Source organism: Balaenoptera acutorostrata, chromosome 12 (genome assembly GCF_949987535.1).
Source record: "Balaenoptera acutorostrata chromosome 12, mBalAcu1.1, whole genome shotgun sequence".
Taxonomy (NCBI): Eukaryota; Metazoa; Chordata; class Mammalia; order Artiodactyla; family Balaenopteridae; genus Balaenoptera; species Balaenoptera acutorostrata.
Window position 1 is genome coordinate 78574067 of NC_080075.1, and position 23592 is coordinate 78597658.

The 23592-nt window shown below is 37.8% G+C and overlaps 1 protein-coding gene and 1 long non-coding RNA gene across 5 annotated transcripts in view; one reads left to right on the forward strand and one right to left on the reverse strand.

Moving 5' to 3' along the window:
- Nucleotides 1-23592, forward strand: part of LDAH (lipid droplet associated hydrolase) — a 94635-nt gene that overhangs the window by 40895 nt on the left and 30148 nt on the right. The window lies entirely within an intron of this gene.
- On the reverse strand, nucleotides 725-23141 carry LOC103009232 (uncharacterized). 2 transcript variants are annotated; one of them, XR_451105.2, is made up of 4 exons: nucleotides 23063-23141; nucleotides 11443-11526; nucleotides 1977-2034; nucleotides 725-918 (listed from the first exon to the last, which is right to left on the reverse strand). It is a non-coding gene; the product is annotated as an uncharacterized LOC103009232 (long non-coding RNA). The 2 variants fall into 2 exon arrangements; XR_451106.2 differs by lacking the exon at nucleotides 1977-2034.

Below are 23592 nucleotides of genomic sequence, written 5' to 3' on the forward strand. Positions count from 1 at the left end.
GACAATATATGGGATTTGCCCAGGGAAATTGTTAAGAGAGAAAAGAAACAGGTCATAGATGTACATTAGGGGAGTGACTTTATTTGGTGGAAAGGAGGATGAAGAGGAGGAAGCAGAGAAAAAGGCAAAAGGTATAATAATTTTCCACGCTGTTGGCTGCAGTCTATTAGTGGGTCCTGAATTCACTTCAGTGGGTTGCAACTAGTGGATTTGTCAAGATGCAGTAGACTATGCCATGGTAACACAGTGTTAGTGGCTTTTAACGACAAAGATTTGTTTATCGCTCATGATATAAGTCCTTTGAGGGTGGGCTGCCCTTGTGTAGTTCTCTCCATGCACTCTTAGTCCAGAATCCAGATTGATGTAATAGCTTCTATCTGGAATATTCCAGTCTCGTGGCAGAGAATAAAAAGGAAATAGTGAACTACATGCAGCATTCTAAAACCTCTGCCTGGAAGAAGTGACATTTGTCACTCCTCATACTGCATTGGACACAGCAAGTCACATAACCGGGTCTGCTAACAGGTATTGGTAATCGGAAGGCCATTAATGGCCTGGAAGAGAACATTTTTAGTGAAATAATGGGAGAAGGAGCTTGCAGGAAGTTAGGTGATCCAGGAATTGGCCAGTGAAGGGGAGAAGACAAGAAGATAACTTAAGGAAGAAGCTGGTCAAGGGAACATCTTTTCGCTGTAATTGGGAGAGAATTTAGCATATGCTGGGGGGAATAACCCATGCAGAGAGAGAGATGCTGAAAATGAAAAAGAAATAGAAATGTTTATCGGAGCAGATTTCCTTCTCTTTGTCCTTTAAGCCTGCACACTTGAAAACCAGGAAAATTGGATTTTTCTTAATCTTCACATCCTTGCAAAAGTGTTTTGGTGCCTTATACTTGGTTCTTCATTTGAGCCCAGAAACCTGAAACAGTTAAAAATTGAGGTTATTGTCATTACTAACAGTTGTACATGCATTTGAAATTTACAAAACATGTTCATATGTTACAAGGTTATTTAACAACCTAATTTTTTCCCATTTTACAGATGAGACCAAAGTTCCAAGGAGTTATGTGTCTTATCCATATGTCAGTTAGCTAGTAAATGGCAGAACTAGGACTCTCTATTCTGTTCTCTAACTTTTCCATCATCAGCCTTCAGGTGAGTTAGGAAGGTTACGATTATAAATAATTAGAGCAAGTTACTTCAACAAACCATCAAAACCTATTTAACCTAAACTTAAGGTTTCTACTGTTATTTCTTTAAGATTTGAGGTCTTCAAATACACAAGGAGGGTTTTAGCAGTTAGTGGGTGAATGCTTTTGGGGGAGGTCAGAGAGAATTGGGAGAAATGAGAACATGTCTTGAGTGTCTGGAGCATAGAAGATCAAGGGAACTGGTAGTGAGGTATGGACCAAGGGCAGAAGTTAAACTCCGAAGACAGTGAATCAGAATCCTAGAATTGAGCTGGGACAAAAGGAAGATTCGAATGTGAAGGGAACTGGAAGATTCTGCAAACACAGGGCACAATAGTCTACAGTTGTGTCTGCATAACCCGTTAGTGAACCCCAGTGTGTGAAAACCACAGGGGTCAGGCAGTCGACAGCTACTCTGGGTTTGTGAAAGACTCTCCATTTCAGAAAACAACACATCTCCTATTCTGAGGGAAGTTCGTACTGAATATGATGAAATGCTATTTTTCTAATCACTTATGCATTTATTTAAATACATATATGTTATCTGTTTATGTGTACACACACACACATTATCTTTTCTGAATTACCCACAGACTACCTTATTGAAAACTAGACACATGGAAAGTTTCAACTTTTCAATTTCAGCCATTTTTTAGTTATCTGCATATTAAAAAAAGATCCTGAAATTGCTTTGAAAGTGGAAAAATTGTGTGGGCTTTTTTCATTTTTCATAACTCAAAAACTATTTAATATATTTTTCTCAAACTTTGCAAAAAAAAAAAATCACCTTTGGGCTGAAACCAAGCATGGAAAATTTCACCACAAAGGGCTAATTTTTTGGAAAGCTGCAAGAAAATGAAAACAGTGGTTTATAATAGAACGTTCTTCATGCATGTTAATACTTAGTACTTTATCTAATGCATTTCATCTGAGAATTTCTGAACACTTTTCAGATTTAAATATTGAGCCATTTTAATATATGTGTATCCGTGATAGACTGTTAGATATGGAAAATTCCCCCCATGCTCTCAAAGGTCCAGTATATATTGGGAGTTAGTGAGATGTGTTTAAAGGGACAGGTAGGACAAATGATGTGAAGTGGCTACTAGCCAGAGAAAGCCTTACATTTACTGCCTAAACATATTTTAGCACCACCTCTTCCTGGCCCAGGAGTAGTTGTGAGTAGAGTATACTTGATGACATAAGGTATTTGATTCATATATCTGAGCCAGTAGTTCTCAAACCAGTATCAGCATCACCTGGGATCTTGTTCGAAACACAAATTATTGGGCCCCACCCAGACTTAAGAATCTTAAACTCTAGGGCTGAGACTCACCAGTCAGTGTTTTAACAAGTACTCTAGGTGATTCTGATGCATGCTGTAGTTTGAGAACTAGAACTTTTTCCAAAAGCTTGGAACATAGAATATTCTGAGATGTTACGGACAATTAAATCTGTCCTCCGTCTTTCCATACATGTCATCTCTATCTTTTCATATCATTCCTTGGAAACAGGAGGAATACTTATCAAGTTCTCTAAAAGAAAGATCTTCTTTTCTATATTTCATGTATTCTAGCTCTTTGCACCTATGACCTTATCCACAGCACAGTGAGCCCCCTTGAGTAAAATGTTGATATAGGGAAACAGCACGACCAAGACGTATTTTCTCATTTCCATAATTCAAGCCTGGGATGGGACCATATATTTTATTCTCATTTCTTTGAAGTCTTAAGATCCAAGATTTAAGCAGCAAGGTAGCAGAGGTCTGTCAGTGGAAGCTGATTTAAGCCCTGCTCTTTTATGGGCAAGTTCTTAATCTTAAGTTTCGTAGGGGCCCTCTGCATTCCAGCAAACTCCACTGTCGGTATTTTTGTGTGTTTAGGCACTGAAGTAGTTGTGTATGTGGCATTGTAACAAATTTTGAGAATATTCTCCTGATGACAGAAGTGGACTTCTAGCTGATCACTGGTGCCCCAGCTTGTAAGGGTGAAGCTTAGGTATAGCCTGGGAGAGGTGTTTAAGCAGTTTAAGGTATATGTCTTCAGTTGCAACCCATCTTGACAGAAGCATGAATATAGCTATCTAAGCTAATATCAATGGAAAGGAAAAAGAGACATCTTTTTTTTTTTTTTAAAGGAATTCCTTTATTTGTATTATTTATTTATTTTATTTTTGGCTGTGTTGGGTCTTCGTTTCTGTGCAAGGGCTTTCTCTAGTTGTGGCAAGCGGGGGCCACTCTTCATCGCGGTGCGCGGGCCTCTCACTATCGCGGCCAGAGACATCTTTTTTAATTGATCATTTAAAATTTTTATTATGAAAAGTTTCAAACAGAAAAAAAAAAAATTGTATAATGAATCTCCAGACACCCATTATCTAGATTAACATAGCTACTAATATTTTATCTTTACCTCATTTTTTTTTTCCTCAAATACTTTCAGGTAGATTACAGCCCTCATAGTATTTCACCCTTAAAAACTTTATTGTGCATCTTTTAAAAAGGACTTTTTCTTATATAACTACCATGTCATTATCACACCTAGCAAAATTAATGGTAATTCTTTGATATTATCTAATACAGTTCATATTCAGATTTTCTTAGTCCCCAGAATGTCTTTTTACAATTGGTTTGTGAGATCTTTCTTTAAATTAGAGGCTTTTCTTTCCAATTATAAAAGTTAATATATTTGTAAATTTCAGGCAGGTAGGAAAAGCAGTAAAAAAGGTAATGTGCCTTTGAGGATTGCTGTAGTATCCAGAGAGACATAACATACTTACCACAAATTGCTTTTATAAAACAACAAGTAGCCTCTTAAAACAGAATGTGAAATTGTTTAAAGAAAGGTACCAATGGGTCTGAGAATAATTTGTTACAAAGAAATTTGATGTAAGAGTTCATGATTTTAAAAATAATTAATTTGTTCCTTGAGTTTTCATGCTTAGACCAGAGAGGATAATGCAATACCCCTTTCAATTTTGTTTTTATTTAATAAGAAAAAAAGGAAAATGTGGGATATTTTTGCACTATTATTTATTAGGGTGTATTTACGATACTTAATTCCCTTATAGATATTTAGCATAATTAAAGGTTAAATTATTATTAACTGTTTTACTATAATTATTATTTATTATATTACTATAATTATAATTTAAGGACCTTATTCTTTCAACAGCTCTTGAAGGGGGTTATTCTTTTCCCATTTTATGCGTGAGGAAACTGAGATTTAGAAGGACAGAAGTAACTTGTTCAAGTAGACAACTAATAAGGCTGTGCTGGGATTTGAATCCACATTTGTTTGGCTCCAAAGTCCATGTTCTTAGCCACTAGGCTAAAAGTTAATTTCTTATTATAAAGAATTTGTGGACATCAGTAAAAAGAAGAGCAGCTTCTCAGATAAAGGTGCAAAGGACATGAACAGATAATTCACTGCAGAAGAGCTAGATAATAAAGTCTATCAAAAAATGTGTACTTAGCACAATGTATGACACAGTGCTTAATAAACTAGTGTCTGGTAATAGTTAATAATGTCTGCCTATTAACTGAAAAAGTTCAGTGTTGTATGCGTATACTTCTTTACGTATTTTTAGACAGTCTGAACAGGTAAATACCAGGTGGCTTACAGTGGTTATCTCTGGGGGTTAGAGGTAAGGGTATGTATAGGAGGTGGAGACTCTACATTGTTTCTACTCTTTTACAATGATCATGTGTTACCAGAAAAAAAATAGTTCCTATAAAAAGTGTTCATAGCCTTTGAACCTACTAATTCTTTTCTTTGGAATCTATATTAAGAAACTAATCTCAAATATAAAGAACACATTTGTGTACAAACATTATTTATTGTATCAAAAAATTGTAAACATCCTAATGTCTAACTCTAAAGGAAAGTTTGAATATGGAATTTGCAACTATTAAAATTATATTTTCAAAAGACATTGTTAATACATGAAAGTTAATTGTAGAATATTAAGGATGTTAAAATATAAAGAGAATATAGAGTACAGCTATATGTCAAAGAAAACATACATTTAAAAGCTTGAAAATAAAATGACCAAAATGAATACAGTGGTTATGTTTGAGTGGTGAGTTTTGGAGTGATTTTTTTCTATTTATTTTTTGTCCTTAAAATTTCTTTTAATGGCATATATTTTTATAATGATTTAATGGTTATGTATTTTCTTTCCTTTTTTAAAAAGCAGTTTGATTTTATGACTTCATAACAGAAAGTTGGTTCAGGAGAGATAAAGTTTTCAGTAACTTGTTACACAGCAAGAGACAACAATCACAAGGGGAAAGTAAAAGGGTAATGTAATGTCAGCTTCACGGTTTCTCTGCAGGAAAACCCACCCCTGAGACCAGCAGTGGCCCTTGGTCGGTAGCAGCATCTTTGGCAGTAGCAGCCATCCTAGCCTTTTAACTCATCCTATTCTACTCAATTAGCGAGGCTTTTCTCCTTCCTTGCAATTTTTTATAAACCCTGCCTTACCCGCCTTCACAGAATAATTTGGGTTGTCGTTAGGTATATATTTTGATGGCCTGCCTCACGATCGTTATTTGAATGTGATAACAAAACCACAGGTTGGGATTAGCATCATCATTCATCCTACTGCTGGGGTGAAGCAGACCTTATTCAGATCTCATTGGACTACAAGTTTCATAGTGGCTAGGACTTCAAGAGGGTCTGGGGTGTGAGTGAGTGAGTGGCCCATGCTAAGGCAGAGATGTTGTCTTTGTGAATACCCTGCCAGTTGGATGGATACAGGTCTGAAAAATACAGCTTGTGCCTTGCTACATTTAGACCTTGTTAAGCCAGTGAACTGCATGTTCACAGAAGAGCAGATTCTCAGAGCCTCAGTGGACGGAGCATAGCAGTCAGAAAAGAGATAACATAGAAGAAAGTAGAAACAGATGAGCAGAATTCTGTGAAATTGTTTTTTTGTGGCTATTGTTGATTCCAGCCAGAAGATTCTTTTCAGGCCTATCAGTTTGTGGAGATGAGAACTATGAATATGATCTTTAAGGAAGGAAAAGACTCTTTAACATGGTTACCCTGTGTGCATGAGGCTGTTTTACCCTCCCTTCTTGCTAGTATGGAAAATCTGTGAACAATATGCAATGTAGGCCACAAAAAATTCCCTGAAGTGGAAAAAGCCTGGCAGGCACTAAATGAAAGATGCTTCACGAGAATGAAATTGGTTGCTTTGAGATCTTACATTCTGAGCCAGTTCAGACCAATTTTATTTGGTTGGGAAGAAGCCAGATTATCAGGTATCAGGGAGGTATATTGACAAACGGATAAAGACTGAAGCCAGCGTCATTTCTGACAACCTGTTCCTAGGAAACCAGACAGTAAATCATTTCCCATTATCAGTCATACAGAGACCAGAGGAAACATGCATGAATGAAGTCTGTAGACAGTCCAGAAACTCCATTTCAACAAATAATTTTATCTCCTCACCAGTACAGTTGTGGGAGCTTCTGTATAAGGCAAACTGAGTGTTAGAGATTCAGCCTTTTCCTCTTTCATAACCTACTACCTTCAGAAAAATGCTGAGGAGTTTCTTGTGCCTATTGCAGAGGAGAAAGGTTCTAGGACTTCAGTAATATTACACAAATGTTGATTGATAGTGATTCAGAAGTGATTTCATAAAATCTTAGGGACGATTCTGATTATCTGGGTGCCAGGGGAGTTCTCCTCAAGGTCCTCTGAGGAAGATGGCCTCAATTTGTCCCCTTCGGTCGCAGTCCCTACGCCTGCCCTGTACATACCTGGTACTCCTCCTAACTATTATTATTTCTTGTTGCCCACTTCCTTTCTGTTTTTCCTGCCACCACCTAACAGATGGCGTCTATCCACCTTTTCAAGTCATCTCAGTGCAAACTTCTGTGTGAACTCTTTCTTGATTCTTTCCAGTTATTTTTACTGTCCTTCCTTTATAACCCTTTTTCTCAAAATTCTACCTTGTATTACAGGCATTGCATATTTATTTGATTCTCCTATTAGATCTTTGAGCTTTTCTTTTTTAAAATTAAGGTGCAACTTTCACACAATAACTCTTTTTTTCTCTCCCTGCTTCAATCTGGTTGTTCTGCCCTATTTTCCAGTTCACTAACCCTCACTTCAGCTGTGTATAAACTCCTTTTAAACCCATCTGTTGAATTCTCCATTTCATTAATTCTATTTTTTGCTTATAGAATTTCCATTTTATTATTATTATAGTTAACCATTTCCTAAAATTCTACATCTCATCATTTCTTTTTTTTTTTAATTAATTAATTAATTTAGTTTTGGCTGCGTTGCGTCTTCGTTGCTGTGCATGGGCTTTTCTCTAGTTGCGGCGAGCGGGAGCTACTCTTTGCTTTGGTGCGCGGGCTTCTCACTGCAGTGGCTTCTCTTGTTGCGGAGCACAGGCTCTAGGCGCACGGGCTTCAGTAGTTCTGGCACGTGGGCTCAGTAGTTGTGGCTCGCGGGCTCTAGAGCTCAGGCTCAGTAGTTGTGGCACATGGGCTTAGCTGCTCCGCGACATGTGGGATCCTCCCGGACCAGGGCTCGAACCCATGTCCTCTGCATTGGCAGGCAGACTCTTAACCACTGCGCCACCAGAGAAGCCCTTGTCATTTAATTTCTTGATCATATTAATCACAGTTAATTTGAAGTTCATGTCTGACTTTATTCTCCTTTGTACTGTCAACAGTTTTTTAAAGTACAATTTTATTCTTAAAAAATAAAATTCAGAGGTGACATATTTGAAATAAAAATAAATGAAAATCATAACTGATAATTCTAGTGTCTAAGCCTCTTGTAGTTACATTTCTTTTCTGCTTTTTCCTTCTTTGTTTTTGGTCATGTTGCCTTGTCCCTCAGTATGTTTGTATATTAGTCAGGGTTCTCCAGAGAAACAGAACCAATAGGATGTGTGTATACATAGAAAGTGACTAACCATAAGGAATTGGCTAACACAGTTATGGAGGCTGACAAAGGCAAGATCTGTAGTCAGTAAACTGGAGACCCAGGAGAGTCGATGGTGTAAGTTCTTGTCCAAAAGCAGGCCAACTCAAGACCCAGGAAGAGTCAGTATTTCAGTTGGAGTCCAAAGGCAGGGAAAAAAAACAGTGTCCCAGCTCAAAGGCAGTCAGCAGAAGGAATTCTCTCTTCCTCAACCGTTCGGTTTTATTCAGACCTTCAGCTGATTGGATGAGGCGCACTAACACCGGGGAGGACAGTCTTCTTTACTAGGTCTACTGACTCAAATGTCAATCTCATCCAAAACATCCTCTCAGGCACACCCAGAATAATGTTTGACCAAATATCTGCTAATCCCATGGCCCAGTCAAGTTGACACAGAAAATAAACCATCACTGCTTGGTAAGGTTCTTTTTAAATTGAATACCTGACATTATATATGAAAAATTATTAAGACAATATGAGGCTTCTGTCTTCCTCCAGAGAGGATTTACCTTTGCTTTTTTTTTTTTAAAGTCAAAGATTTTTATTTATTTATTTATTTATTTATTTATGGCTGTGTTGGGTCTTCGTTTCTGTGTGGGGGCTTTCTCCAGTTGCAGCAAGCAGGGGCCACTCTTCATCGCGGTGCGTGGGCCTCTCACTGTCGTGGCCTCTCTTGTTGCGGAGCACAGGCTCCAGACGCGCAGGCTCAGTAGTTGTGGCTCACGGGCCCAGTTGCTCTGCGGCATGTGTGATCTTCCCAGACCAGGGCTCGAACCCGCGTCCCCTGCATTGGCAGGCAGATTCTCAACCACTGCGCCACCAGGGAAGCTCTACCTTTGCTTTTGACTAGCAGTTATAGTGAGGATCGATCACTTTAATGTGATAAGGAATTGGACTGAATCAAAACTATCTTTGTGAGGCCTGGTTCATCACTGCTTCTAAGGGGTAACCCTTTAGTAGTTCCCACTGAGAGCCCAGGTGCCTTCTCTTTAATGGGCAGCAAACGCCCAAGTTTTGACCCTTGAGCCACAGAAGATTTTCAGAAACTGTTCAGCTTCTTGGCCTTATAGCCATTGCTTGCAAATTGGTAAATAACTGAGAAGAACTGTTTCAGCACACCTCTCAAAGTTTCCTTTTTCTCTAGAATTTTGGCCCTTCATATCTCCTCTGCCTTTGATGCTTCCAAAGACACTTTAAAAAAATGCTTTTTCCATCTTTTCTAATTGTTCTTGGCAGGCAGATGGCTCTGCAGTAGGCTAGCCTGCCACGCCCACTCCCCATGGCCACCATCACCACTGCAGCCTAGCTTCCAGTTCTTCCGGCTTTGCCCTGAGAAGTATTCCCTTTCGAGTTTTTTATTCTTTATGTGACCTGTTTTTTCTCTGGACAGTTTTAGAATCTTCACTTTATTCCCATTATATTTTGTGATGATACTCCTTGGACTCTTTATCCTTTTTAATCTGGAAACTGGCATCCTTACGTACTGAAAACTTTTCTTGTATTTTTTTCTTCTTGTTTTCTGATTATTCATGTGTTAAACCTCCAGAAAAGATTCTCTTGATTTATTTCATTTTCCATTGTTCATCTTTCTCTTCTCTTTTAAAGTTCTATACGATGAGAAATGGATATTTTTCCCAGCCTTATCTTGGAATTCATCTAATTAAACTTTTGATTTCAAGCCTTCATACAAACAATTTCTAAGATAATTTCTTGTTCTTTGTTCCCTTTTTGTACAATCCTTTTTATTCATGGGTATTTCTCTCTCCCTCTCTCTCTCTCTGAGGAAAGCAAATTTTGGGGGTTTTGCTGTATTCTTACGCTGTCTCTATTCATTCTGAATTTTCTTTTTCACGTTTTGCTTATGTTGATCTATAATAGAAGGTTTCTCAGATGTCTGACATTCCTTTTTATCTATTCGCATTTAGGAATGAAGCATTGGAAATCCTAGGAGGTTTGTGTGGGGGAGTGGGCCTTGTCAGCGGGGCAGCTTTGCCACAGGGTCATGGGACAGGGGTCCTGACTTTTTTTTTTGGTGTTGTTTCCCAGTGTCACTATTAGTATGTTCTTTCTCTAGAGCCATTCAGTTTCTCCCCCTAAGATCTTCAAATCTCCTGCCTGAGAGCAGCATCATCTAAGTGAAACATGAGAGGCTGGTGTTTGCTTGTGAGAGTGTCAGCATTCATGTTGGGCTTTCACTTAATCCTCCTTTCCATTGATGGCCCTTTTCCCCAGCCATTCCCTATGCCTGGAAAGCTCTCTCCTTCAACTTCTGTACACAGTAAACCTCCATTCCCGAGGTGCGGCTCCGGAGGAGGAGCTGCCTGGGGGTACTGGATGAGGCAGTCGACCTGGAGACCCTGCCCCTTAGCCTGACTTTCATTTATTCAGTTTGCTGTGTCCTTGCACTGTCACTGAGCACCTGGTATGGACTTGAAGGCACCCATGATCAAAACAGGAAAAAAGCCCTGACCTTTCAGAGGTCATAGTCTGCTAAGGGGAGATGGTAATAAACATAAAAATTAATATGTTCAAAGGTGAGACTGCCTTGATAAAAAGTGGAGCAAGATCGGGGATTAGAAGTGCCATGGCTGGGGGATAGAGGGCAGTGGTGGACTGTACTTTATTTTTTAATACTTTATGTGGAAATAATTTAAAACTTACAGAAGAGTTGCAAGAATAAGAATAGTACATAGAACACCGTATACACTTTATCCCGATTTACTGTTGTTAATATTTTACCTCATTTTACGTGTTGTTTGCTCTCCCTCTTCCACCCCCTACTGCTCTCTCTCTCTCTCTCCTACATATATATGAGGGGGGTAGGGAGAGTAAGTGTGTGTGTGTGTGTGTGTGTGTGTGTGTGTGTGTGTACACATACATATAAGTGATACATATATGTATATATATATATAATATTTCTTTCTGAACTATTTGAGAGTTAGTTAAATATATCATGGTCCTTTGAGGTGAATGAATGTTTTTATTTGGTGGCTAAAATTTGAACTGGTAACAGAGTATATGGTTCCCATTTTCATCATACAGTATTTTCAGATACCATGGGACATTTTTAGTTGATAAATTAGTGACTATCATGTTTGTATGTCAAGTGCAGCGTAACAGTTGGCAGTTGGCAGAGATGTTTAAAGGCTCTCGGGAATGCAGGCCAATCCTGTTAGGGAAGGTAGGGCCTCCCCAGGGGCATTTGGCCACTCTCTGAGCTCTGTAGAAGCTGAGGCCTCAGAAGCCCAGTGAGGCAGAGGTAATAAGACTCAGGAGCTAGTGCGGTGTTTGGCTAAGCCTAGGAGTTACCGTGGTGGCACCAGGATGGTCACTACCCTCAGGAAGCTGGTGCGTCTGGGCGACAGTGGGAGAGGAAGCACCCCCTTCAGAGACCTGTGAGGGAAAAGATATGTTAAGGTATGTACATCTCTGATACATCTTTATTTTTTCCTGAATTGGAAGGAGGACAGTTTCTTACCTGTTTCATTATCATAGCTGGTATTAGGGTTTATGGACTTTCTTCAGTTATTTGGGCCTAACTTTTTGTTGTGAGTTAACTGCTTTTTTCCCCAAGTTTTAATCTGTATCTCACGGGGTCTTAGCTTCCCTAACTGTTGGATTTACCTGCTGTCAGATAAAATGGGACATACTTTGCCGTACTTTGTGCCTTCCTTTTGACTTCTGAGAAGCTAGGAGTGTTTACTGGGGCAGCTTCTGTGACAGAAATCCCTTGTCTGGTGCTTTGGCCTGCACCCAGTGTGTGTCTCTGCCATGGGCCCTTTCATTGTCTCACTCTCCCTAGTCTGAAGCCCTGTGATGGATACCTTTGCCTGGTCTTCGTACAGGTATGAAAGTGGTATTTTAGTATATGGAACTGAAGCGTATACATTTCACAGTGTCTTTCAGCAAAGTTAAACAGGGAAGAATCTTTTTTACTCATTTCCCTGGATAACCCTGAGGTCTGTCATCAGCACTTTGCTTATGTAGATATTCAGTGAATGTTTGTCAAACAGTTTCTCTTTCCATGGCCCTTTTCAAAGGTTCCTAGGTGCCAACTTAAAAAAAGTGCAGCACATGAGAGTTGTGAGTTAAGTTTTATTGGGGGCAAAATGAGGACTATAGTCCGGGAAACAGCATCTCACATAGCTCTGAGAAACTGCTCCAAAGAGGTAGGGGGGAAGGTCAGTATATATGTGATTTTGGTGACGGGGGAGTACATACAATCAGGCACATATTTTTTGCAGAAGGTTTCTGCTAGTCTCGTGAGGGTTACTGCTAGTCACAAGGAGCAGACGTCACCATGAAGGATTTTAGTGTTTTTCTAGATATTAGGAGATACAAGAACTGGGCTCATAAAATCAACTCCTGAAAATATCTAACTATCTGAAGACCTGTTCTGCCAGTTTTTCCCAGAGCACAGAGTGCCTCATTTCAGCTCTGTACCCTGAACTCCTTTCAGGGGGTGTTGGAAGTCAGCAGCTGCAGCAGCACATGATTTAATCCTTGTAGAGGTAGATGGCAAGTGCCAATGGAAAATGCCAATTTGTAGTTGACATACACCACAGTGAATAAGAGGCTTCTCGTGCCCATTTTATATGTCTCTATGGTACTCTTTATTTTCCGTAGCCTGGTACCTATCGTGCGTTACTGTAGATACCTCTCCCATTTGACTTTAAGTTCTCTAAAAGCAGAGGCTCTTTCACCATTTTGTCTCCAGCACTCACCACAGCATCTGGTGTATCGTAGGTGCCAATATATCTTTAATGAATGAACGAATGAACAAACTAACAAACAATCAGTAAACCCAGTGAACGACTCTTCCCTCTCAAGTGGCTTAAGCTTTTAAAGACTGGAGTTTCTAACTTAGAAAAGTCCCAACCCCATTGTCAAATAATCATGTTTCTTGCTTCCTGACTCACACAGAGTATTCCAGCTCCAAGTTTAAGGAATTGCCAAATAACAGTATTTTGATCAGCAAAGCCATTCTTTCAGATTCTGTGTAGCTTTGCCATTATTAACCAAGAGAAAGCTGCTGTTGCCAAAGGCCATAGTAGCTACATGAGAATATCAGAGCTGTAGACATGAGGATGGGTTTGTTATTGTCACCATTCACTGAATTCTGAGGCTACCTGGAAAACGCTGTTCTGTTTGGAATAACAGTTGCTCTGTAATAGATTGCTGTACTCCAGAGCAGCTTGAGCACCATTAATTTCCTGTTTGAGTTCTTAGTGATTCTGAATCTGAAAGACTCAAAAGGAAGTAGATTACAAGAGATTTTAAGCTGAGGAGAAGAGCATTTTGCTTTCAAAATAAAATAAATCTGAAGTGTATAAAATGACAGAAGCTTGAGAAGAATGGGTTATAGGAAGAATTTGAAGCTATGTTTCAAATATTTAAGTGTAATCATATGCAAATATCTCTGCAAATATGCAGCGTTCCTTGTAATTAGCAACCCTGACATGTAGATTAAATGCATGAAATGGCTTTTTTTTTTTTTTTTTTACATTCAGTTAATTAAAGTGTAGAAAAATCTCTGCCCCAGAAGATCTGAGTATGATTCACATGAATGGGAAATGGTAAAAGTGGTCAGTTTCATGAATGCCATCTATCTTAAACAAAACATATTGAAGTGGCATAATTTTTTTTCAGTATCAATTTTGAAGGATCTTCCTTCTTAGGATTTAACGTTATTTCTGAAGCTGAATGATTTGAAACACTTGTAAATATTGGCCTATCTCTAACAATAATGGTAGCAGTTGTTTAAACCACAGGGAATTATGTCACCAAAAAATAATTATTAAGAAATTCTTTTGTCTGCAAGTATGTCACCAAACAATAATAATTATTAAGAAATTCTTTTGTCTGCAAGTATACGGTGTAATTAATGGTTAATGGCATGGGCTCTGAAGTTACCCTCCTTGGGTCCATACTTCATCTTTGTTATTTAGTAGCTAAACCTCACTTTTCTCATCTATAGAATGAAGAAACTTACTTGATGAGGTTGTTATGCATATTAAATGAGATTATGTGTATAAAGTACATCAGCCTAGTTCCTAGAAGATAGTAAGCTATCATTACTACTGTTATTCTAAGCAGTTCCCTACTGTGGGGCATATTCCTGTCTTACTAATGTATGAAATTGTTAAGACAATATAAGATCTCAAAAAGCAAGCTCTTGATCATTAAAATAGAATGGAATTTGCAGTTTATAAACTGAATACATATGATTAAATAAGCTGAATAGTCTCATCCTAAAGAGAGGAAAACATGGCCTTTTGGGGAGAAGAGATAAACTAAACTAGGATTATTCCTAGGTCTGCGTTTTGACTACTAACAGCTTTATCTTTGAAGGCTGCCTGGTTTATATTGCATGTTCTCTGACATGTCTTAACAATGTTGGCAGTCATACGAAAGGAAAAAAACTATGTGCTATGTTTTCTTGTTTTCAGCTTGTTATAGTAGGGAAGTACCCTGCCATTACGGCAGCAGGTGGGCTCAGCTGATAAGCAAACAGGGAAAGTAGCAGTGATGCCATTCTTTCAAAGATGTTGAAGTACTGTTTATCATGGCTTCATTTAGTCATAACACACAGGCATCATTGCCGCACCCCAGAAAAATAAGCTATCTGAACAGTATAAGTGTATTGAAGATATTTTTTAGATTTTACTGTGTTTAAAAATAAAATGCCTATTTAATGAAACAGGTTGTACAAAAACCACACCTGAACATCATACTCCTTACTTTATGGCTATACTTCAAATTGTTTCCTAACTTCCTTTCTGGAAAATGATTAATAATAATAATAAATTCAGGAAAAATAAACATCAAAATACTGTCTCCAATTCCCCAAACGTACCCTGTATAAAAAGTTCCACTGTGTATATTTGCTTTCCCATACTAGTCAAGAAAACATGGTTGTGCTTCATTATCAAAAGTTGACTCAGATTTCAAATGAAAATGTGAAATATATAAAAATGTTTCCTTAGAGTAGAATGAATTGGCCAGCCTAGAAGTTCTTTCTTTAATGAGACAGTAACATAAGAAAACGTTTTGTCATGTACACAGATTTGGAAACTTTCTCTGCACAGCTGTGTTATAAAATTGGGTATACTTCCTTGACCTCAGTGATTTTTTTGCCAGTAGGTGTCTATATGAATAAAAGAAATTTTTATTACTGTTCCTTAACCTATCATATTTGGACTATAAATTTCATTGAAATTATTGTTATGGTATCTAGGAAAAGTATAAGTTTCACCCAACAGGTAATAACTGTTGCTCTCCAAAGGCAAGAGAGGAAAACCAGTCTCATCAACTATTAGTTGTGATAAACAATCTTTGGTTTTCTTATATTTTTGAGAGGCAATGATGCCTTCAGAGTACACATTAGAACTTCCTTATTGTTTCAGTACATTCCCATGATTTCAGAGTGCACTTTAATTCTCAATTTATTATTAATATAGATCAACCAAATGTAACCCTGTAGTTCCTCGGGTATTTTTAGAGTTTTTCCTCGCATGCAGTTTTGTTTAATACAGGTCACAGTAATGGATCATTTATACAAAGTAACGGATTGCTTCCTCTTTCTGCCAGCTGATTTGATCAGCCTGAAGTTCCTTAGATACTGTGGGTTACATAACTAGTATGGAATCTGTATGGTACATTTTTTAGTATGACAGTAACTGTATTAACCATTTAATCCTTTAGGACATTTTAATAGACACAAGGAAGCCCGTTATTTTGAAGTGAATAAACTTGAAACTAAAATGAGCACTGAGTTACCATACCGGACTCAATTACCAGACTTCTTGGAAAACAGATTATTTTCATTAGTTGATTGTTCTGGTTAACTGTGGATTGGCCAGGAAAAAAAAGACAAAAACCAAAAACCATTTCTTTTGAACTTTCCCCTTTTAAGTGTTTGTAATGTGTTTTAGCGTATTCTCCTGCTTTTATAAGCAGAGAACAATAGAACATAATTTAGTTTTACTTTCCTGAAGAATTTGTAGCACCTGAGAGTCCTAGTTCTGAATATTTTCTCTTATCATCTCTGGTGTCATTATAAATGCAGAAGGTTTGAGAGTTGAATAGTTAAATTCTAGTCAGTGGAGACTGTATTATTCAGTGACATCTAATTTTCCAGGTATCACTTACAGGATATAGTTGAAGAACCTGAAAATAAGCAAAATTACCTTTGTCCTTTCAGAATAAAAAGTTAAGAGAACATATGAGCCCCAAGGCTTAGAATGTCTTCTTTGACGCTTGCTAATTCCCTTTTATTCATAATTCCAACTAGTTGGTTTCCAAGAAGAAACAGAATTTGGACACCCTCATTGTCAGCACATGCGAATCTGCCTAATGTTCATTATAGCATAGTATTCCATTAAATGGATATATCATAATTTATGTAACCAGTCCTAATTATGGACATTCATCTCCAGTCTTTTGCTATTCTAAATAATTCTGTTTTCCAGTTTTCCCAACTGCATTTATTGAACAGCTCTTTTTTTTTTTCTCCACTGATACCTTTATCATAAACTTAATTCCCATATATGTTCAGGTCTGTTTCTAGACTCTTTTTTGTTCTTTTGAGCTGTATGATCCTTTTCTGATCATACAGTTTTAACTACTGTAGCTTCATAATATGTGTAATATTTAGTAGAGCTAATCTCCCCTCTTTCTCTTCTTTTTCAGAATTTCTAGGTTTAGTGCCTTTCATTTTCCAGATGAACATTAATATAATTTGTCAAATTTCAAAATAAAGATCATTTTTTAGTATTTTAGTTGGTATTGAATGAACTGAATTGATAAACTAACTTTGTGGGAGAATTTATATCTCTTTTGCAATGGAAGAACAAATGTCCCTTTGGATTTTAAAGTTTTCTTTATATAAGTGTAGTACATTTCTTTTTACAGTGGTATTTAGCTGTTATTTTTATACATGAGATTTTGTTAATGTTTAAAACATAAGCTGAAAATAATGGTAATTTTACCTTCCCAATATTTCTAACTCTTACTTTTTTTAAAATCTTGTCAAATTTCATTGATATAGTACTTCTAGGACAGTATTAACAATACAATAACCAGAGTAATCCTATTAAGATGGAAGTCAAACATATCACCCCTGTTTTCAAAACCCTTCAAAGGCTTTTCAGTTACTCAGAGTGAAAACTAGAGGCCTAGGGGACAGTCCATCGTCTGCTGCCCCTGTGATCACAGCTGCCGCAGCCTGAGCTGCTATCCTCTCACATACTCGGCTCCAACTGTACTTCTTGCTTTTTACTCAAACACCAAATTAGGTTCTGTTTTATGGCCTTTGCACTTGCTCCTCCCTCTCCCAGAAAAACTCTTTTCCCAAATATCATCAGCCCACTCCATAACTGCCTTTGCACAAATGTTACCTTTCACTGAAGCCTTCTGTAAACACCCTATTTAGAGCTACACCACCACTTCCAGCAATTCCTAGGCTTTTTTCATTACCTTATTTCTTTCCTACCCCACCATAGGACTTGAGATTTACTAGTATTATACATCTCTTAATTACTTATTATTATTTTATTTTTATAATTATTCATTCCTTAGATTGTCATATAATTATTTTTAAATTATTAATCATTTATTGTGACTTACTAACATACATGTTTTATTCATTGTTATATCATTTACTCAATTCTTTATTTAGTATTTACTGTCACTTATGTTTTTATCACTTATATCTTTCTCATGCAAAAAATGGTAAGAAAGAAGAAAAAATGGGGTAAGGAGATACAAAAACTAGAAAGCACAAAATAAGATTTTAGATTTAACTCCAAAATATTGGCATTTTTTAAGTGAAAATGTAGTAAACGTATTAGTCATATTAGTTAAAAGACATAGACTGTCAGATTAGATAGAGATAATAATCCAACTATCTTCTAAATATAAGGCTATAGAAAGGTAGAAAGTAGAAGGGTGGGAAGGGTATATCTTGCAACTTCTAACCAAAAGAAAGCTGGTATAGCTATGTTAACATTAAACAAAATAAGCCCTAAGGGAAAAACATTACTAGAGATGAAGAGAGTTCCTTCATAATTATAAAAGGTTTACTCTATCAGGTACTAATAGTCAATAACAGAATAAAAGAGGTAATATCACTACTGGTGGTCCAGAGATTGAAGTATAATAGCAGGATATTATAAATAACTTCATGTCAATAAATTTGGAAGTTTAAATAAAATGGATAAATCCCTAGAAAAAGATAACATCAAAACAGATTCTCAGGGAGAAATAGAAAGCCTGAACGGTCCTAAGCCTTTAAAGAAATTGAATCAATCAATAGTCAAATCTTTCTAAAAATAAAACTCTAGAGATTTCCCTTGGTGGTCCAGTGGTTAGGACTCGGAGCTGTCACTGCTGTGGCCTGGGTTCAATCCCTGGTCAGGGAACTAAGACCCCATAAGCTGTGTGGTGTGGCAAAATCAAAACGAAACAAAAAAACCAAACTTTAGGCTTCACTGGTGAGTTCTATCAAATATTCAGAGAATAAATCATTCTATTATATTACAAAATCCTCTGAATAATGGGAAAGGAAACCATAGTCTCCAACTCTGTTTTCTCAAACTAGCAAAGCCTTATATCCAAACCTGGAATAAATAATATAAGAAAAGCAAATTATAGGCCAGGCTTACTCATCAACATGCAAAAGTCCTACACAAAGTATTAGGAAACCAAATATAGTAATATAGTAACATATGAGAAGGATGTATCATGACCAAGGTGGGTCTATCCCAAAAATGGAAAGTTAGTTTCACATTAGAAAATCAATTGATAGTTTACCACTTTAATAAATGAAAGGAGAAAAATCATACAATCATTTCAATAGGGACAGAAAAGGTATTTTTTAAAACTCAGTATCCATATATGGGTTTTATCCATATAAAACTCATATCTGTATCCAATGCAGAGAGCCAAAAATACTCAAGGCATTTTTGAAGAACAAGAAAATGGGGTTTAAGTTACTCTACCAAATATCAAAATATAAAGCTTTAGTAAATAAGATGTGTGCTCTGGGCACAGAGTTAGAAAAGTAGGCCAGTAGGACAGATTATAGAACCCTGGAAAGGACCTATTCACATATACACAGGATTTACAACAGAAATGTCACTGCAGAAAAGCAGGAAAAGGGCAGTCTTTGCAGTTAATAGTGCTGGAACAATTGAGTTTCCATATGGAAAAAAATTAAATTAGACCCGTATTTCACACCACACATAAAAATCAGTTTCAGGTAGATTATGAACCAAAAAGTGAAAGACTAAGCCATCGAGCTTTTAGAGATATTATTGAAGAACATTGGCTGCCAAGGAGCCTGCAGTGACTGTGAACCGTGGCCGACCTGGCTTTCTTACGGTATTGTGTTCCTATAGCTCCAGGAGGGAGTGACAAACGAGAGCCCAGCTGAGGCTGAGAAGTCAGTTTCTTCATCATTGTCTTTGCTGCCACTGCAGCTGCTAACAAGAAACCTGCTCTTCAGCCTCGAGGGAGAACTCTTCCTGTGGGGTGGGGAAGGGAGCTCCTTCTTAGCCCTTCAGCTGGGAGGCCTCAGCAGGGCAGTGAGAAACCCTGCCTCTCTCAATACCAAAGAGTGCTTAATACAAATCCACCCCTGTTTGAAATCTCTCAAGACTTAAGTCCAACAGAACACTGGTAGCACTTACAGGAGTTAAAGGACTCATGATATTAGAATTACGTCAAGAGATAGGGGAAGAAATCTGAATTTGAAGGTATAAAAGTCAGTGGTTAATTGTAGCACCACTCCAGTTGCTAAAAGATTTTTTATCGTTTCTACCCCTCAGAGTCTTAAAGAGTGCTGTTTGGTATCCAAGTGCAATGCCAGATCCCTGAATTAAACTGCTAACATGAGACAATATGATAAAATTTACTTTCTATGTGAGCTCCAGACACCCACCAAAGTGATCATACTTTTCGAAAACAGAAGAAGAAAGGCTAATAATTAATGCCATATTGTTTAAGAGTTCTTGTTGATCCACATCATTAGTACTTGGTATTGTTAGATTTCTTATTTTTTGCCAGTCTGAAGGGTATATTCCATATCTTTAAGAGAGACAGCAGCCCTGTTTGACTTTGAGCCATTGGGAGCAGTCCTGAAGAATATCTTTGGACAGAAAAGAGAAAGGTGAAGCAGTAGCATACCCACTGTGTATGGAATATGAAAATACGGAGAGCTGTTCAAGAGCCCTGGAGACATCGGGAAGCTATCAGTTTCTTTACTTATGCTTCCCAAGACTGAAGGTAACTATCGTTAGGATGCTCATGCTACATACTCTGCTTACCCTGTGTCCTCAACACCATGGTCGTCACTGATGAATCAGGAATGCTGTGTCCCTGTGTTATGCTAGAAGGGGAAGAAGAAGGTGACCAAGTATCAAAAGTCCCAGGATCCCGAAGCTGATTTCATTCCTCCTGTGTTTGTGTTCAAATGCATTGAGTTAGGGACTTCCCTGGTGGGGCAGTGGTTAAGAATCCACCTGCCAATGCAGGGGATGTGGGTTCGATCCCTGGTCCGGGAAGATCCCACGTGCCACAGAGCAACTAAGCCCGTGCATCAAAACTACTGAGCCTGCGCTGTAGAGCCCATGAGCCACAAATACTGAAGCCTGCGTGCTCTAGGGCCTGCCTGCCACAACTGCTGAGCCCCCGTGCTGCAACTACTGAAACCCACGCGCCTAGAGCCCATGCTTCGCAACAAGAGAAGCCACCACGATGAGAAGCCCACGCACCGCAACAAAGAGTAACCCCCTCTCGCCGCAACTAGAGAAAGCCCGTGCGCAGCAACGAAGACCCAACGCAGCCAAAAATAAAATAAAAATAGAAGTAAAAAAAAAAAACAAGACAAATGCATTGAGTTAGAGTTCACACTGAAATTGGCATCCAGGGAGAATGATTCCTTTAACTGACTTTTCTTGTCCAGTCAGACTTCCCAGAGATCCTGTAACCTTTGTGTGAATCTTTATATATAACCTTTGTATAAACCCATTGTAATACAGGCAGCTGGCTCTGACTGGAAGATTCTGGATCATCCCTGACATTCTGGAGCCCACAGTGATCTGCATCACAGGTGCCCATGAATGCCCCATAAAAGCCCCAAAGGCCTTTATTAAGCACAGTCCATCCAGCATCTCCTCTGCTTTGTGCTTGAGAAGATGCCAAGGTGGCAGAAACTCCCATATTCTGGCTGAAACTCAGCATTCATTCAAAAAGCATATTATGAGCACTTTGCCATGTGTTGTTACCAACCCAGCATTTTAAAAATCATCTGAAAAGGCTGTGCCTCCCTGCTCCCAAAGAACGTCAAGGCCACAGGGAACAGTACATTCTTACTTATGTGACAGAGGAGGAGATCTAGTAGCTATCAAATTACTGTGACCAAAAAAGAAACAACTAAAATATCTCAGATATTGTTGAGAGAAAAGGAAAAGTCTGCAGGAAATGGCTAAGCACTTAGCTGATAGATATGACCAAGGAAGAACAAGAAGATATCATGATTAGAAAGAAGAGTCCTCCACAGTTTTCACCCTCAAATCCCTGTTCTCTATTAGTGAGACAGACATGAAGGCAGAATGACAGGTGTTACCTGATCAACTTTAACATTTGGTCAGTGCCGTCAAATAGGTTACTATGAAAAAGGACTGTCAACAGTGGAAGTTAAAAAAGAGACTGAGTCCACAAAACCCCACCTTTACTATCAGGTCTACCAGGAAAAGTGCATCCAGTTCATCCAGAAGGAAGAATGTAAATGCATAAGGGAAATGGCAAATCACTGATGCCTGAAATCAAAGGAGCAGACTCACAGCTGAAGTTAAACACAGCCCAAGGCTTAAATCCACATTGTAGAACAGATAAGAGGTAGCATGAAAAAATAATATCTTCTAGAATTTCTTAAACCACAGACAAAGAACAATAACTGTAAGAGAAAAGACTGTTAAATTCAACTGCATCAAACTTAAGAGCTTATCTCCATTAAGAAAAAAAAAAAAAAAGAATAAGGGTTGAACAGGCAAGCCAAGAACTGCAACATGGCAAAGGACTGGTATCTAAAATAAAAAGCAACTTCTACAGATCAATAAAAAATACGACAGTCTAATAGAAAAATGTGAGACTTAAATAAGACATTTGCAAAGGATATATAGAAAATGTCCAAAAAGCATATAAAAGGCTTATTAGTCATCAGAGAAACACAGATTAGAGCCACAATGAAATACCTCTAAACACCAGGTTGGTCAATTACAATTATAATTACAAAGTTTGCCAGTACCAAATGTGAGGAAATGTAACAATATGAACCCTCATGTCTGATGGTAGGGGAGTAGATTGGTATAAGTACTTTGAAAAATGATTTGGGAAATTGGGATTGACATATATACACTAATATGTATAAAATGGGTAACTAATAAGAACCTGCTGTATAAAAAAATAAATAAAATAAAATTCAAAAATTCAAAAAAAAAAATGGAACTACCTACTAAAGCTGCACGTGTGCAACCATATGACCCCATATTTCTACTTCGAGGTGATATAGTCAACAGAAATACATGCACACATGCACAAGAGATGTGTGTAAAAGTATTATAACAGCATATTTGTAATAACACAAATATCTGTCAGTAAAATAAATTGTGTTTTGTTCTTACAGTGGAAAACTGTATAGCAAAGATAATGAGCTATTGCTACATGTATCAGCATGGTTGGATGTTATAAACAATGTTGAGTGAAGGAAGTAAAATACAAAAACATACTGCATGATTACATCTATATAAAGTTCATTAACAGACAAAAATTAACTATGGTATTAAGGGATAGGTATTAGTCTGCTCAAACTGCCATAACAAAATGCCATAGACTGGGTGGCTTAAACAACTGACATTTATTTTCTCACCATTCTGGAGTTTGAAAGTCCAAGATCATCATGCCAGCATGGTCAGTTTCCAGTGAAACTCCTTCCTGGCTTGTAGATGGCCACCTTCTGTCTGTGTGTTCGCCAGATCTCTTCTCTGTGTGTTCTTGGGATGAGAGTAAGCTCTCGGGTGTCTGTCCTTATAAGGATACTAATCCTATCCATTAGGGCCCCACTCTTATGACCTTATATAACCGTAATTACCTCTCTCTACATGCAGTCACCTTGGGAGTTAGGGCTTCGTCATATCAATTTGGGGGTGACACAGTTCAGTCTATAGCAGGTTGATAAGCATTAATATAAAGCAAAATAAGGAAGTGATTATAGTATTAAGGAATGATAAGTATTGATACAAAGAAAAGTAAGGAAGTCAGGATAGAGATTACCTAAGATGTGAGCAGAGGAAGGGGTTGTGATTGGAAGATGCCATGCTGGCAGTGTCTTGTTTCTTGACCCACACAGCTGTTCATTTTATAAATTATTTGTTAAATTGAACATTTATGTTTTATATG